The sequence below is a fragment of the Thunnus thynnus genome, chromosome 23 (genome assembly GCF_963924715.1).
Source record: "Thunnus thynnus chromosome 23, fThuThy2.1, whole genome shotgun sequence".
Classification (NCBI taxonomy): Eukaryota; Metazoa; Chordata; class Actinopteri; order Scombriformes; family Scombridae; genus Thunnus; species Thunnus thynnus.
Genome location: NC_089539.1, coordinates 9189428 through 9203923, shown reverse-complemented (window position 1 = coordinate 9203923; position 14496 = coordinate 9189428). Strand labels below are relative to the sequence as shown.

The 14496-nt window shown below is 40.4% G+C and overlaps 1 protein-coding gene across 4 annotated transcripts in view; it reads right to left on the bottom strand.

The window, feature by feature from the left end:
- celsr1a (cadherin EGF LAG seven-pass G-type receptor 1a) overlaps positions 1–14496 on the bottom strand; it is a 95245-nt gene that overhangs the window by 70279 nt on the left and 10470 nt on the right. The window lies entirely within an intron of this gene.

Here is a 14496-nt window from a genome sequence, read left to right as displayed (position 1 = left end):
AAATGTCAAGCAATCATTAGTAATGTGGATATTTTTTTGATTAGTTTTAACTAAGGGCTGTGCTTTTTGTTATTTTTATTATTACTATTACCTGTTGTTGTTGTTATTAGCAACATAGTTATCAATTATTATCATTATTACTATCATTATTGATTTGTATACTCTACATATAGAGATATATTTCTCTCTCTCTCCTCCTCTTCATTGTTATTTTTACTTATGTATTTAATTTATTAATTAACTCATTTATTTATTTATTTAATATTTATTTTATTTATTTACTTTTACCTTGGGGTTGTGGAGTGGCATATTTGGACCACTCAGTAGTCTCCGCAAAACAAACCACAAAACACTTCCTACTCTGTCCTGACAGAGCTGGCTCATGCTGGACGGTTTGGGAGGATTATTTTTACTTCCCCTCTTATTCCCCTATCTTAACTGATTTTTAATTGAATAACCTCATTCCTTAATCTTCCTTCTTGCTTCTGTTTTTTTTTTCTTTTTTACTGTAGATGCACACACACACACACACACACACACGCACACACACACACACACACACACACACACACGTGCCCTGAAAAACTGATTCTAGCAGCAGTAACTACATTATTCAGTACTGATGTTACTATTCTGAGGGAAATCAGACATATCCTCCACTTTTTTGTTTAACTAACCCTCCAGGAAGAGGCAGGTCTGCTAGTTACAAGGTTAACCACTGGATGAAAAGAATAACTGCTGTTCCACACTTTATGTCTGCTGTCGAGCCACCGAGGGGGAAAAAAAAAATCAAACATCAAGGAATACAGTGACTTTTTACAAAAACAGCAAAAGCTATAATTGTAGTTTTCATTCCTAATTAGCCAAGTTAAAACTCCCCAACTACCTCACCCTCTATTCTCCTGTTGAATATTCAAGGCCTGGAGGCTTTCTTTCAGACCTGCTGTCAACTTCAGGAAGTCTAGAGAAACCCTATAAATTGCTTATGTAGTAGCCGGATGTTTCAGACTGTCAGAGGAAGAGTGAAGGCTAACAATTATCAGAAGATGGCACGTAAAATGCTGAGCAGCCATTGGGGATTCTCCCAGTCTGATAGCAAGTTTTTTTCACTGTGGTGCCCTTTAACAAAGTAGAGCTTACTTTGTTTAATGAGACTACACAGTTTATCAAAAAAAATGACACCAGTATATGACTGTTTGTCTGTGTTTACATGTTTTTAATTTTTTTATTTGAAATTTACCTCTTCACCTCTAAATTGAGCCTGGAGATAAGGGTCTGTACAGCCAAGCTAGCGGCTCTGTGAGGCTTAAGGCACGGTGGTGCTTTGAGCTAAATGCTGACATCAACATGCTATCATGCTCATAATGGTAATGCTAACATGCTGATGTTTAGCAGGTATGGTATTTGCTATGATCACAATTGTAGTTTGTTGTGTTAGCATGCAAATATTTGCTAATTAGCACTAAACACAAAGTACAGTTAAAGCTAATGGGGATGTCAGTATTTGTGAGTATTTGGACATAAACTGATGTACTGGACAAATAGAACTTTTGACCTGATGATGGGGCTAGAAGAAATGTTAAAAGATTCATTCGATGGGGAAAATTTCATGTCATATAATAGTTCCTGAGATATTTCCCTTGAAAGCACAAAAGTGAACCTCATTGTGGCACTATAGGAGAAGTCAGGGGATCACCAAAGTCGGTAGGATTCATCCTCTGAGGACCATGGGTGTCTCTACAAAATTCCAAGCCAAATCATTGAATATTTGTTGAGATATTTCAATATACAGCCATGCTGCTAGCATAGCAAAAAGTACTCTCATTAAGCTCAGGAACATTAATGGATAGTACCAGTCAAAACTTTGGACACACCTTCTTATTCACTTGAATGGGAAAGTCTTTCCAAAGGTTTGTTGGTACTGTATCCACATCATTAGTGTGTGTTTCATTTTTTAGGAGGCTAAGAATGCATTCCAAATGTTTGGCCGATTGCCCTGTCTGACACACAGTATTAAAACATCTATATATATGTCAGCTGTCTGGATGTAGTCGGCCAGTTGGTCTCTCAGGCAAACATTTGTTCAATCAATGAGTCATTCATGAATCTATTCAGTCATTAGTCAGCTGGGCGGCCAGTCAGGCAGTCAGATTCATGGATTCATTCATGCATTCAGTTAGTCAGCAAGCAAGCCAGCAGATTGAAACAGCGTTGATGCAGACGCAGATGTCTGAGCGCTGGCTGGACTCAGCCAGGCTCCGCAGCCCACCTGGAGTTGCTGTCTGCCAGCTGACCTCTTGATATTTCTATCCTCCCCTGGCCATGTGCCGTCCCTGTCTCAGCCCAGATCAAGATTGTGGATGATAGTTGGCTCAGGTGCTTTTCACATCGACACACACAACAGAATCTGGGCTCCACATGTGTTTTTTGTGTCTGGGTATTTTATAGGCCCTTACTGAGTTTAACTGGTTGGGGTCTTCATCATGTTAATCTCCATGGATCCCAGTAATGCCCTAACATATGTATGTGTCTGCGAGACAGAAACCAAGTGCAAAAGTGAAATAGGGAGTATTTCATAACCAGAAAGAATTAGTTGCCAGCACACAAAGTGGAATTCATACCTTCAATGCATCATCTATAATGGCACCACTAAAAGCTTTTGAACAGTGCCCGTAAGATCCCCTTTACAAGACTATTCTCTTTGGAAGCAATAAGTAAATGTGAGTTGTGGTGGGGGTTGAGGAGGTAAAGCAGTGGGGAGAAAACAAAGCGGTACGGTTGAGTGGAGGGGAATAATTCCTTCTCACCGGGAGATTCTTTGAAGTCAGAAAAAGAGGGAATGTGAGGGTAAAAAAAAGACACCCCCACCTCTTCCCTTCCTTCCTTTCTTCCCTCCTCCCTATCTCTCACTTTACCTCACTTTACTCCCTTTTCCTCTCACGATTCATCTATCTCCCTTGTTTCAGCTCTTATCATATCCAGTATTTCCATCCCTTCAACCTGTATCTTTCTCCTCCTCCTCCTCCTCCCCCTCCTCCTCCTCTTGTGTTGACTTCTTTCCTTCTCTCTGTCTCCCCTCCTCCTCCTCTCCTCCAAAGGGTCAGTTAAATGTCATTGTATTGTGCTTGGTGACATGGCTGACAAGAATGGTGTGTGATAATGAGTCAGCTTCAGGAAAGGAGAGGAGGGAGGCAGTGAGACGGATCAGTTTCTGTCAACTTACCAGTTTCTCTCTAGTGAATTTCCCTACCTCTCTGTTTGTCTTCCTTAATGAAAAGAAACACTTTCATATTATTATTTCTGTTTTATTGGAGTTTGCTAGAATTGCCAACGATAAACAAGACAGATTAACCCGTACTTTGGCACATTGACAAGAACTTTGTAGATATCCTATATGAGTTGTGATACTACCATGCTTGAACAAAGAAAATTTAAACTTCATCTACAGCAAATCGGAGATAAGTCATAGTGGTCACAAGAGATTACATGGCAGTGAAATTTTCTCCCAAAGAGTTTTCTCCTTGCTAATCCCACCTCGTCCAGATCCTATCCCTTTCACTTCCAATCCTGTTTTCGTCCAGAGTTACTGCTTTCATTGCAAGTATATTGGTTTGGACAGGCCATTAAAGAGCTGAGCACATGTTCATTTTGGTACATCAAACACAGGGTTTGTGTGGGAACCAATTACTCAGTGATTTCTCCAAGCTATACACTGCAGAAACACTATAGTAGTGAGCGATCCAAAAAAAAGTCATGTTGGAAAGCCATATTTTAAAAAAAACATAACTTTCCATCACAATGTGACAGAAATATGTCACCACTAACAGTACATTACCACATTGTGTTTTGCTTGGGTGGTCCCACTAGTCCACTTCAACTTTGACAAATGAAAGCATTCCTCACCGAAATCAAGGTAGCAATTACTGTCAACAGAATAGCAGAATAGCTAATAACATCTCTAGCTTATTATTGCAACGAAGGCAGCATGATTTAAAGCAGCTTTGGTCATCTTTACATATAAAACCAAACAATTAACTTAACATATTTAATACATATTAACTAGTTTTCTAGTTTAAGTTTCTGTCTCTTTAGTACATAATTTGTCTGTTCTTTCATCTGCTCTACGGGTTATCAGACACCTAGATGAACATATTTAGTCAGTGTGTTCCAGCATCTTCAAAACTACAGATTACAAAAGCTGCATGGTTTGTAGGAAACAGCGCAATTCTTGTCACCTTAAATTACTTTCTCTTTCTCTTATCCTGCTACTCCATCCCTCCTCTCGATAAAGGGGGATTTATGATGGTGGGGAAACTGCAAATTATGACTTTAGTTCAACTTGCAGGTACACGCCCTGACATCATACAGTTATTCAGTCGACCCCCAGAGAGACAAATTTTAATAGACCCATGAATTACTGTCTGAGCCCTTCACCTCAATCAATCACAAACACAGAATATATCTACTCTTCAGAAAAAAATGAAGGTTATTGAAGTTTGGGGTCGTGTTATGACATGTTTTGATGCTTTGGAAGAGGAGAGGGGAATGGATTGCAAGAAAAAGAGATAACGCGTGGGATAATTATGGTAAGACTTTGGACCACAAGCTCCACGACAGGCTCTGTATGTGTGTGTATGTGTATGCAAGTATGTGAAAACTGTTTACAGGATGAGGAGGACTGGATTCTTGCATTAGGCACCTCAGTTATTTTTACGAGGCAATTTTCACACTTGTATGTATGCGTTTGTGTGTGTATTTTAAGATCTTTCGCCAAATGCTCAACACACACCATATGCATGTACACAAGCATGATTATACACGCACACACTTACAGGCAGCTTTCATGTGAATTAAAAAGATGTTTCTTGGTTTTGCTTGCAGGTGAAGTCATTCCTGTGGTGGAGGCTGGAATGCGGGGACTATTATGTAGTCTGTGAAAGACATCCAAAGCATGACTTCTAGTAAAGCATAAATGAGTGTGTGTGAGTGTATGTGAGAGAGAGAGTGTGTGTGTGTTCACTATTGATCCTGCATCTCTACCAGTTAACCAGATGTGGTTTAATCCAGGTGGGAGGTCTATAGCTTTCCAGACAAAAGGTGGGGACTGCCTTTTGTAGAAAAGTGTGTGTGGTTTTGTGTGTGTGTAGATTCAGCAAGTATGCGTGTGTATGTCAATGAGCAAATGTTTGTGCTCTGCTATCATCCACAATATTTACAACAGAGCTGTTATGTACTGTTTGCACAGTACTGCCCCATCACTGCCTTTAGCTTTAAAAGATGAAGCTATACCTGCAATCTGCTCAGATGTCACATATTTAGCCAGGGATGGTTTTAAGGTTTTATAGCTTGTATTATAAAGTTTATACTGTTGATATCTAACTATGGTAAATACTTCTAAGATTTATTTTTTGGCTTCTCAGCTAAATTATTATTAAGCTGAACAATTTAAGCATCATTGTGAAGCATCACAGAATTCAATCCAAAAGTTACTAAGATGACAGTCTGCACCAAAGTTGTAGGCCAACCAACTGACTGACATTGCCATCCCTAGACCTAGTCCACTAATAATCAACATAAAAAATATGCACTGATTTACTTCTTACAAGGTTATATAGGAATCAGATGTGTGTATAAATGAATATGCAGGTCTTCCTCTCTGTTGATTTACAGTATTTCTCTCAAACTATTTTCAGATTGTTACAAGTAAGAAGTAGAATACGGACTTTTCTTTAAAGAGAAAAGGTGTTTCTAATAAATGATATTTTGTGACTATGTGGAAAGTGAGTCATTACAGCACCAAGAGAAAACAGAGATGAATAAGAATCTACAGTCAGTGGTGTAAACATGTGCAACTGACATGCACAATCAGCATAACAAGGCAATATATGGATTATGGACATCACAAGATGTGTAAAACAACCATAGATGGGAACAGAAAGGGAATTACCAATGGAAGATAAAAAGTGTAAAAAAGAGTAATAGCGTGCAATAGAAGACAACTCCGCTTACGCAATGCCAGAGGTATGCCTGTGTTTGATGCCTGCCCACGGCTGCTGTCATCGCTTTAGTAATAATAGGCCACTTCCATTTTATCAGCCCTGTAGACTTGTGGACCCAAGAGACTGAGTGACTACAGAGAGCAGGTACAGATGGATGGGAATACAAGGCTGACTGTGTTTAAGTATATGTGGATGTGTGTGTGTGTGTGTGTGTGGTATGATCATCCCAGCTGTAAACTAAGTTCCCCCTGAAGCCAAACCACAACAACCACAGCTCAACTCTCTTATTTTATGGATACTGTATTACAAGACTGACAGACCTTGACTCATATCAGTGTGTCCTCGGTGCATTCAGTATTCAGCATGTAGAGGAAAGACACATCATAAACATATAGATGGTCCTTGTGTGTGTAGAATATGTGTGGAAGGGTGTACAAGGGGAAACTGGAAAGGGGAGGAGATGCTAAAGTCTAAGTTTGTTTCAAGATGCCCTCCCTCACCTTGAGACACACCTTGGAGAGTAAATACAAGCGTAAAATATGGTCACACTACAGTACAAGCAACACAAATACAAGTCACAGGAAATCTATTCATTTAAAGAGCTGGGGAGCCTTGGCCTAATTGTGTGAACGCTCAGCATGCTGTCCAATGGAGAAAACAACATGTTTACAGTCATGTAACTTGACAAAATGAAAGATGAATAACTTACAGCTACCAAGCTCTACATGTCTACTGAGATACAATGGGAACGTTCTGGAAAAAAACTTCCTTGCCAAGAGTTAGAAGAGAAGATGCCACTCTCATGTCTGGATGCTAAATATGAAGCAACAGCCAGACAGTTAGCTTAGCATAAAGACTGGAAGCAGGGAGGAACAGCTAACCCCCTGTAAAACCATAATTTGTCATTTTTACACTTGACTTGTTGTACAGATTTAACAAAACAAACCAGATAAAACATGTTAATAAGTAAGTTTTGGGCTCTAGGCTGACTTTGTTACTTTCAGACAGAGCCAGGCTAGCTGTTTCCCCCTCCTTAGCTAAGTTAAGTAGCTGTAGCTTCATATTTATCGTTTAGCGAGTGGTGTAACGATCTCATTTCGTCAAGAAAGGGAGTAAATGTATCTCCCAAAATGTTATTCCTTTAAAAGCAGTTGCAGGTGAAGGGTTAGCTCAGATTTTTTTTTTTTTTTTTTTTACCTACAAGCCTGAAATGAAATACACAAAAAATAAAAGCTTTTTCTTCAAAATCCTGCTCTCAGAACTGTCTTCAGAAATAAACAGATATCTCCTTATTCTTCATTTAAGACAAAACAGAAAACATGAATAGATTTCTAAAAAAATATCTTGAGCATGCCTATGGAGTGTCCATGTACAATATAAGTTAATGTTTATTTAGTGTATGAATATAATGTACAGTAGGCCAGATGCTCTTCTTTGTATATACATATTACAAGTTGCAGTCCTGTTCACATTCATGGAAAAGTAAAAGCAATCAAATACATTTTTCACATAGCCAGAATTTGTCCTCTGTATTTAACCTGCCTTAACTATTAGGAGCAGTGGCCAGCTATTCTCCAGCACCCTAGGAATGCATACATGTAGGTGTGTGTGTATGTGTAGTGCGTAGTGATTAATGTGCTCGAGCACAGCAGTGAGCAGCAATATGCCAGGCATGGAGAGCCAGCTGTCGGCCCAGACCCTCAGTAAGGAAACTGTAAGCACTGGACTCTGGAGCTGAACCAACTCATTCCTCACATCACACACATGGTTGAACTCGGAGGGGCTTCTGTTGGGGCCCGGAGTAGCGCAGCTTTACCCCCTACCAGTCCATAGCCCATATGTGGTGTCAGATGTATGGCTGAGGACTAAATACCGTCCCAAACACCAACCACCTGAGAACCCAGCCCCGTGCAAACATGAGGCACTCAGGATAAATGTCACATTCATGACTGGGGGTCTCATGCTCTCGAAAACCCTCCAAAGATGGAAGACTCCTGATCTTGAAAACCTCAGCACCAACAGCTCACACCACTAAGTCACAGACTTCACTGAAGGCTCGTGTATGACCCAACAAGACCAGCAAACAAGCTGAAAGAGGTGAAAAAATTATTACAGCAAGAGATCTGTGATAATCCTGGAACTATTACACTTAATTCATTTTCAATACCAGATTACGTTATCTCACTAAACACACAAAATATATGAGGGAATGTCTATGGGTTATCAGTGTCACAAACCACTTGTGTCTCAAAGAAATGTGCTTAAAAGTACTCCACCAGAGCACTCAAAAAGGGGTTTCCATTGAAACTCTTAGGTCCCTATTGAAATGCCTTGTCCTGTGAGCCCATTATAACCTATGTGACTCTTGACAGGTTGAGACAATCACTTCACACCTCGAACACAAAGCTACTGGCTGGGGTAAGGTCTGGCTGTAGAAGGGCCATCAGCATTTAAAGACACACACTTAACATGTTAAAACTAAAGCTCCCTTTTCATGTTAAAGCAGCTTATGGTACTTCGGTAAGGATACTGTATGCCAACACACAGATAGATGAAAAGAGAATGCGAACAGGATTGTGGGCAGGAAGATGAAATGCAAACAAAGGCCTGAATCTTGAATGTTGGCTGTGAAGTTTTGTTTGTCTGAACGTTGGGCGTGGTCACTTCAGACTGGAACATGAAGTTTCCACCTGCCTTGGCTTCTCTACCTGTATCTGCTAGACAATTACTAAGAGAAAAAACATCCATGGACCTGAATTTCCTCATTCACTGGGACATAAGCCTGTAAATAATTATTCTGATGTGTAAATGATTAAGTTGGTCTAACCAATAATTGTTTTAGTAAGGTTAGAATTTAAGTCTATATTTCAAGCACATAGCAATTACATCACATGCAATGATGAATGATAAAAACTATTTTTCTATTACTTCATGCTCCTGTTTTGTATGAGGTAACAGTAAACAATCAATAAGTAGAAATATCACACAGCTAATGAGTCAATTGTGGCTACATAGTGATAATAACAGCACTGTTTGCACAGGCAAATAAACACACACACAAACACACACACACATGCACACACAAACGGAAGAGTTTTACTGAAGACCAGTAATAATTTAAGAGTTGTACTACATACTGACTCCTTCACATATCTTTATTGTCTCTCAGTTTTTAGATGAATCTTTGGATTCAGTTAAGTTTCTGTCAACCATCTGCCTCTTCTTATTGAACAGGCTTACATTTCTCTCCATGTTTCTCAAGAAAGACTGACACTATCTGCGACACGCAGATGTTTAGACAGAGTGACAAACCAGATGACCCTTCGGTAAGACGAGATTCACTCAGATATGGTCTGTGTTTACTGTTGGTCAAAGGTCAACTGACCATAATCAGAGGTCATGACTTCTGTACCTGCACTGCCTCACCAGGCAATTTTGGACCTGACAGGAAGCAGACATCAAACTGATACTATACTTGCCTAAGGCTTGACTTTTTTTTTTTTTTAAATGTCATTTTTGTCTATATTGTGACAGCTAAAAAACTGACAGACAATACTAAACCTGCCCACAGCTACTGTATCAACCACACACTCACATTTACTTTGGCCTAACCACTTTATTGCACTAAGTGGTGGAAGCAGTTCATCTACAAGCATTCAAGCCTTTTAATGAGTCTATTAAGAACTGATGGCTACATTATCGGCTCAGCTAAATCAAAGAGGGAATCAATTCGGGCAGTGTTTTAGAGGATCTTGTGTGGTGGTTCAGTAAAGAGGAATGCTCAGAAGCCTGCCAGTGTGCTATCAGGAGTGTCTGTGGACAGACAGTAAGAGCCATCAGTCTCTAACAGCTATTGGGGAGGGTTAGGAACTGGCATATGGCCTAGACCAACGTACGTACATGTAGAAGTACTGCTGGCCAACATCCCACTTTATTGTAGTACATCAGTTTTGATACTTTGCATAGAAGGAACACAAGGGAAGTCAGTGGAGGTCACCGAGTTTGCTCAATGGCACAGTGACATCTTCAGCTTAAGCTTTATTTTTATGTTTTTCCTTCTGGTCATAAAGTTTTCTCATTTCACATTTTATCACTGAGGAGACATCAGGGATGAGTAGGAGCTTATTCTTGGCATAAACCAGACACAAGGGCATTTTTTTGATAAACTTAGGTGCACGCACGCACACACACACACACACACACACACACACACACACACACACACACACACACAGACAAACAGCTCTTCACAGTAACCCAGGAGGTAATTTGATAAAGGGCTGCTGAAGGTAGACAGCAGCACGTATGTCATTTTCAAATATCACATGGGGTGAACGGAGACATAGAGAGGCATTGTGGCTCCTGGTTCTGCTCCATAAAAAAGGTGTCAGGAGAAATGCTAAACATCTAATATAAGATAAATATAAGGAAGGCATCACTTCCACTTTTTCCTCCTCAATAACAACATACTCACTAACTTAATAACTATTAAAAAATAACATTAATTTGCAGGATCATTACCGACTCAGTTTCAGAGCTATGAGAGCAGTGATGTGACTGGCTACGAGAGTATTTATTAATCACCACACCTGTTGATCTATGTTCACCTTCACTCTGCCCTTTTGCACGTGGCGCTGCTGCACATACTTGAACCAAAATAGCAGGTAAGCATGAAGATGTCAACGCAGTCCGTGCACCTAAGACCTACCACCTTGCGCTTGTCGATGCACTTGCGCAGTTAATAGGGCCTTAAGTATCTAAACACAGTTATGAAATGATCCGTCATGACAGCATCCAATTTCATATCAATGAGACAACACAACCAAACAAACTGGACACTTTAAACTGCGTTTTTAAGTTAGGTAAAAGCTGTTCCTGAAGGATAAAGTAGCCTCTACTTTGATACACGTGTAACTGAAGACATTTCGGGAGGGTGAGGCACTTTTTGTGTGCCGTATAAAAGGTGGAAGGGATCTTTGTGTGAAACTTGGCCTTAACACTCCAGGGGAAGAGGTCCGCAGCTGCTGTGTGATGTGAATAATGAGTGACAGAGAGCGAGTGAAAATGCATGCTTCTGTACAGTTACAAATGTGTTTTGCTGTGCATTTGTGCGAGTCACCCTATCCGAAATGTAAAAAAAAGAAGTCTCAGTTCAAAGGAGCATCTTGACACCCCCTATCAAAAGGCAGAGCAAACCCAATACACCTCGGAGCTCCCTTTATCTATAACTGTGTCTCTTGCTCTCTGTTAAAAGATGAGGCCTGGAGGGTTGGAGAAAACATACAAAGCTTCAATCCGCACGTCTTAGTCTGCTCCTTTGAAATGCTTACGGAGGCCTAAGCCGCTCCGCCTGTAGGAGCCAAGTGTGACCCAGGGTGTGGTGTACGCTTTGCCTGCTAACACTGTGATGCTGATCGACTACGTATGGGGTGATGGGCAGGCAGGAAGCGTAAGGTTTGCATGTTTTCACAAATAAATGTTTGATATAAATGTGTGAGCATGCATATCTGCAATTTTCTCAGAGTGTGAACGCATGTTTTTTACCATTGAAACTTGACAAGAGAAAGGTGCTGTCAGAGCAGGACAGAAGCTGTTAGGAGGTTGTAAGGTGACACTCAGGATGATAGCGGTTGTCAGTGACTGACACGCCAGGGAAAAAAGGAGGGTAAATCGTCTCAATCAGTTTTTCCTCTCAGCTAAGGTTCAAAACATCACATGAGAGTAAACATCCCGGCCAAAGTGAAGTGCCTGTGAGCAAGATATTAAATCCAGTGGTGCTTGCCCCTTCCCGAGGGGAAAAAGTTATCCTTTCAGGGATCAACAGAGTTACAGAAGTACCTTAATATTCAATAATATATTATGGTAGCATGTGTGATGAGTCTATTTTGGTCTACAAAAATAAACTAAAATTACCCTCAACCAAGAAAATCACCTGTAACTTCTGCACAATAGCGAGTTAAACGAAAGATAACATTTTGGGAAAGTCAAGTGCCGTCTGACAGCCATTAAGACAAAAAAAAAAAGGGGTGACGTTTTGAGAGCCAAGCGTGAATCAACAAGTTCCCACACAAGCTATTAACTGTCAAGATTACACCTGTCACCAGCTCCTTCTCTGGCTAAGGGGGAAATGACTAAAGCTGACACCTCTGTGAACACAATCTTGCACAAAGTCTTTCTGTGGAGTCCAACATCAACACTCAGAGGATCAGTATTAACGCCCTAATCAAGGGGTTTTTAAGGAAGGGCAATTACAGGAAGGTGTCAGTTTTCGGAAAAGTGGTGGTAGAAATGTTTTCATTGAACTTTGAAAGGTTTTCTACTCGACGTGTGTTTACACTTTTATTACTACACTTTTTTTCACTGTCATATAGTGTCTTTCTTTACATTAAGAGCAATAGTATGTTGGACAATTTTAGAACACCTATATGGATAGGATTTCTGCAGAAGGGCAGATTTTTTGTTTAGCTCTGGATTAAGCAACAGGACTTTAGCGTCAAGCAGATATTGGTCTATTCGTGCCAGTGAACTCAATCCATTTAAGCCGTTTGAGATTTCATCCTAATACCTGCATTGTCAGTATCAATGCCAAGTCTTAATAGCTGTTAGGATTATAGCCCAATGCATTACATATGGGAGTGTTACACAGGGAGCAAGGGTCGCCCTTTAGAAATGGCTAAGATATAAAGTTTCAGTGGGTGGCAGAAGGTACAGTGGATGCACATGCACACACAACCAGGAAAGTCTATGAACTTTCAAAATGTAGGTAGGGTTCAAATGAGCTTGAGTTTTATTTGTCGTCATTAACCCCCACCTTTTCTTTTCCAAACAGAATGTATCACTCCCTCTCATTTTTTCTACTCTTAAATCATAAAAAACTATAATTAGAAAGCCAATTTGTAGCTTATGATAGCCTTTATAAAAAAAAAAAAAAACAACAGCCATTAGCAGCCAATAACAAATCATAAGAGAAATTATACAAATGATAAATACAGACAAATAATTAAACAGTAAATAATTGCTGTGGAGAACCCCCCCCCCCCCCCAAAAAAAAAAACAGGTTGCCATGTGTGTATTTAGAATTTTCCATGGTGGTGGTCTGGAACAGATTGGTGCTTCCAGGTCTTTGTTCTTGTCTAATTTGTGGCTTTTAAGAAGAGTTTTAAAAGGTTCAGTAGCCTCAGCTCCTCAGGCAGATTGTTTCTCAGAGTTAAGGGTCCTAATGGAGAAAATTGGGCTTCCTCTGGTTTTCAGTCTAGACTGATGAACATTCTGGTAACCTCAGGGTAAAGTCTGGTTTCTAAGAGTTAAAAGGTCAATAATGTAACTGTCACCCTGAATTCTTGATACAGTACCAGTAAGATTCTAAAACTAGTGGCAATTTTTTTTTTTACACTGCAGCTGATAAAAGTCCAAATTTTTATTTTTCCCTTGCGTGTAATCTGATGTTTTGTAATTGTTGTAAACGAGCTAAAGTTAAAGAGAGTCACAATCTAACAGCTCCCATCTGCACCTAAGTGGACACATCTGTATAAAATCTGACCTCACAGCATGCAACCAACACATGTATTTAAGTGGTCAAATCTAAATTTGTAACAAGTAAATCTCATGTCATTCGCCAGCGACAATGGAGAGAAAAGCAAAAGCAGAGAAACAGATGCGTTTGAACTAAGAAGATGCATGAAGCCCTGCGGTGTAAACGTTGCCAACCAACAGAAGAAGGCGGCTCTGACACTTGTCATTCACTCTGGCTACATACTGTGCATCTACACCCTCAGCAACCATCCACCATCCACCACCCCCACTTAACATTCCTCCAGCTGGTCATTGCGCAGCCTGACGCATGTAATGTCACACTTGTGGGCCGTTGGCGAGCCACGATGCTTCACCCTGCCTCCTCAGTGAGAGAGACAAAGAAGAGTATTGTGTCGTCTGAGTGAGAGATAATGAAATAGAAAGAGAGACTGAGAGAGGTGTGTCAGGTTACGATCACATACGACCCCTCCACCCCACCCCCAAAAAACCTGTTGGAGTTTGAGTGGTGAAATCACTGTCCTGCAGCATGTAAACGAGAGATAACCCCGCCTCTGTACGTATGTGTGTGTTTGAAAGAGAGGCGTGTCATCTATGTGTCGAAGTAGATGGAGGCTTTCCTCACTAAACAGCGCTTACACACACAGACACAGTATACGTATATATATATATACATACACATTAAAAGAAACACAATTAGACACACAAATTTGAAAAAAAAAAGAGAATCCCAGATAAGATCCCCCCCCCAATAGACCCCCCCCTTCTCCACCCCTGCATCTTTAACAACCTGAGCCCAAGGCATTGGTGTTTGCAAACAAACAACTTCTCTTTACAATCCCCACAGCAAACACACTTGCACGATGAGAAGACACCCCACTTTCTAGCTCAAAGTCCAGCCCGCCACAGAAACCACCGGGATGCTTAGAGAGAGATTTCCTGCTGGAATCAAAACACTCCTCTTAAG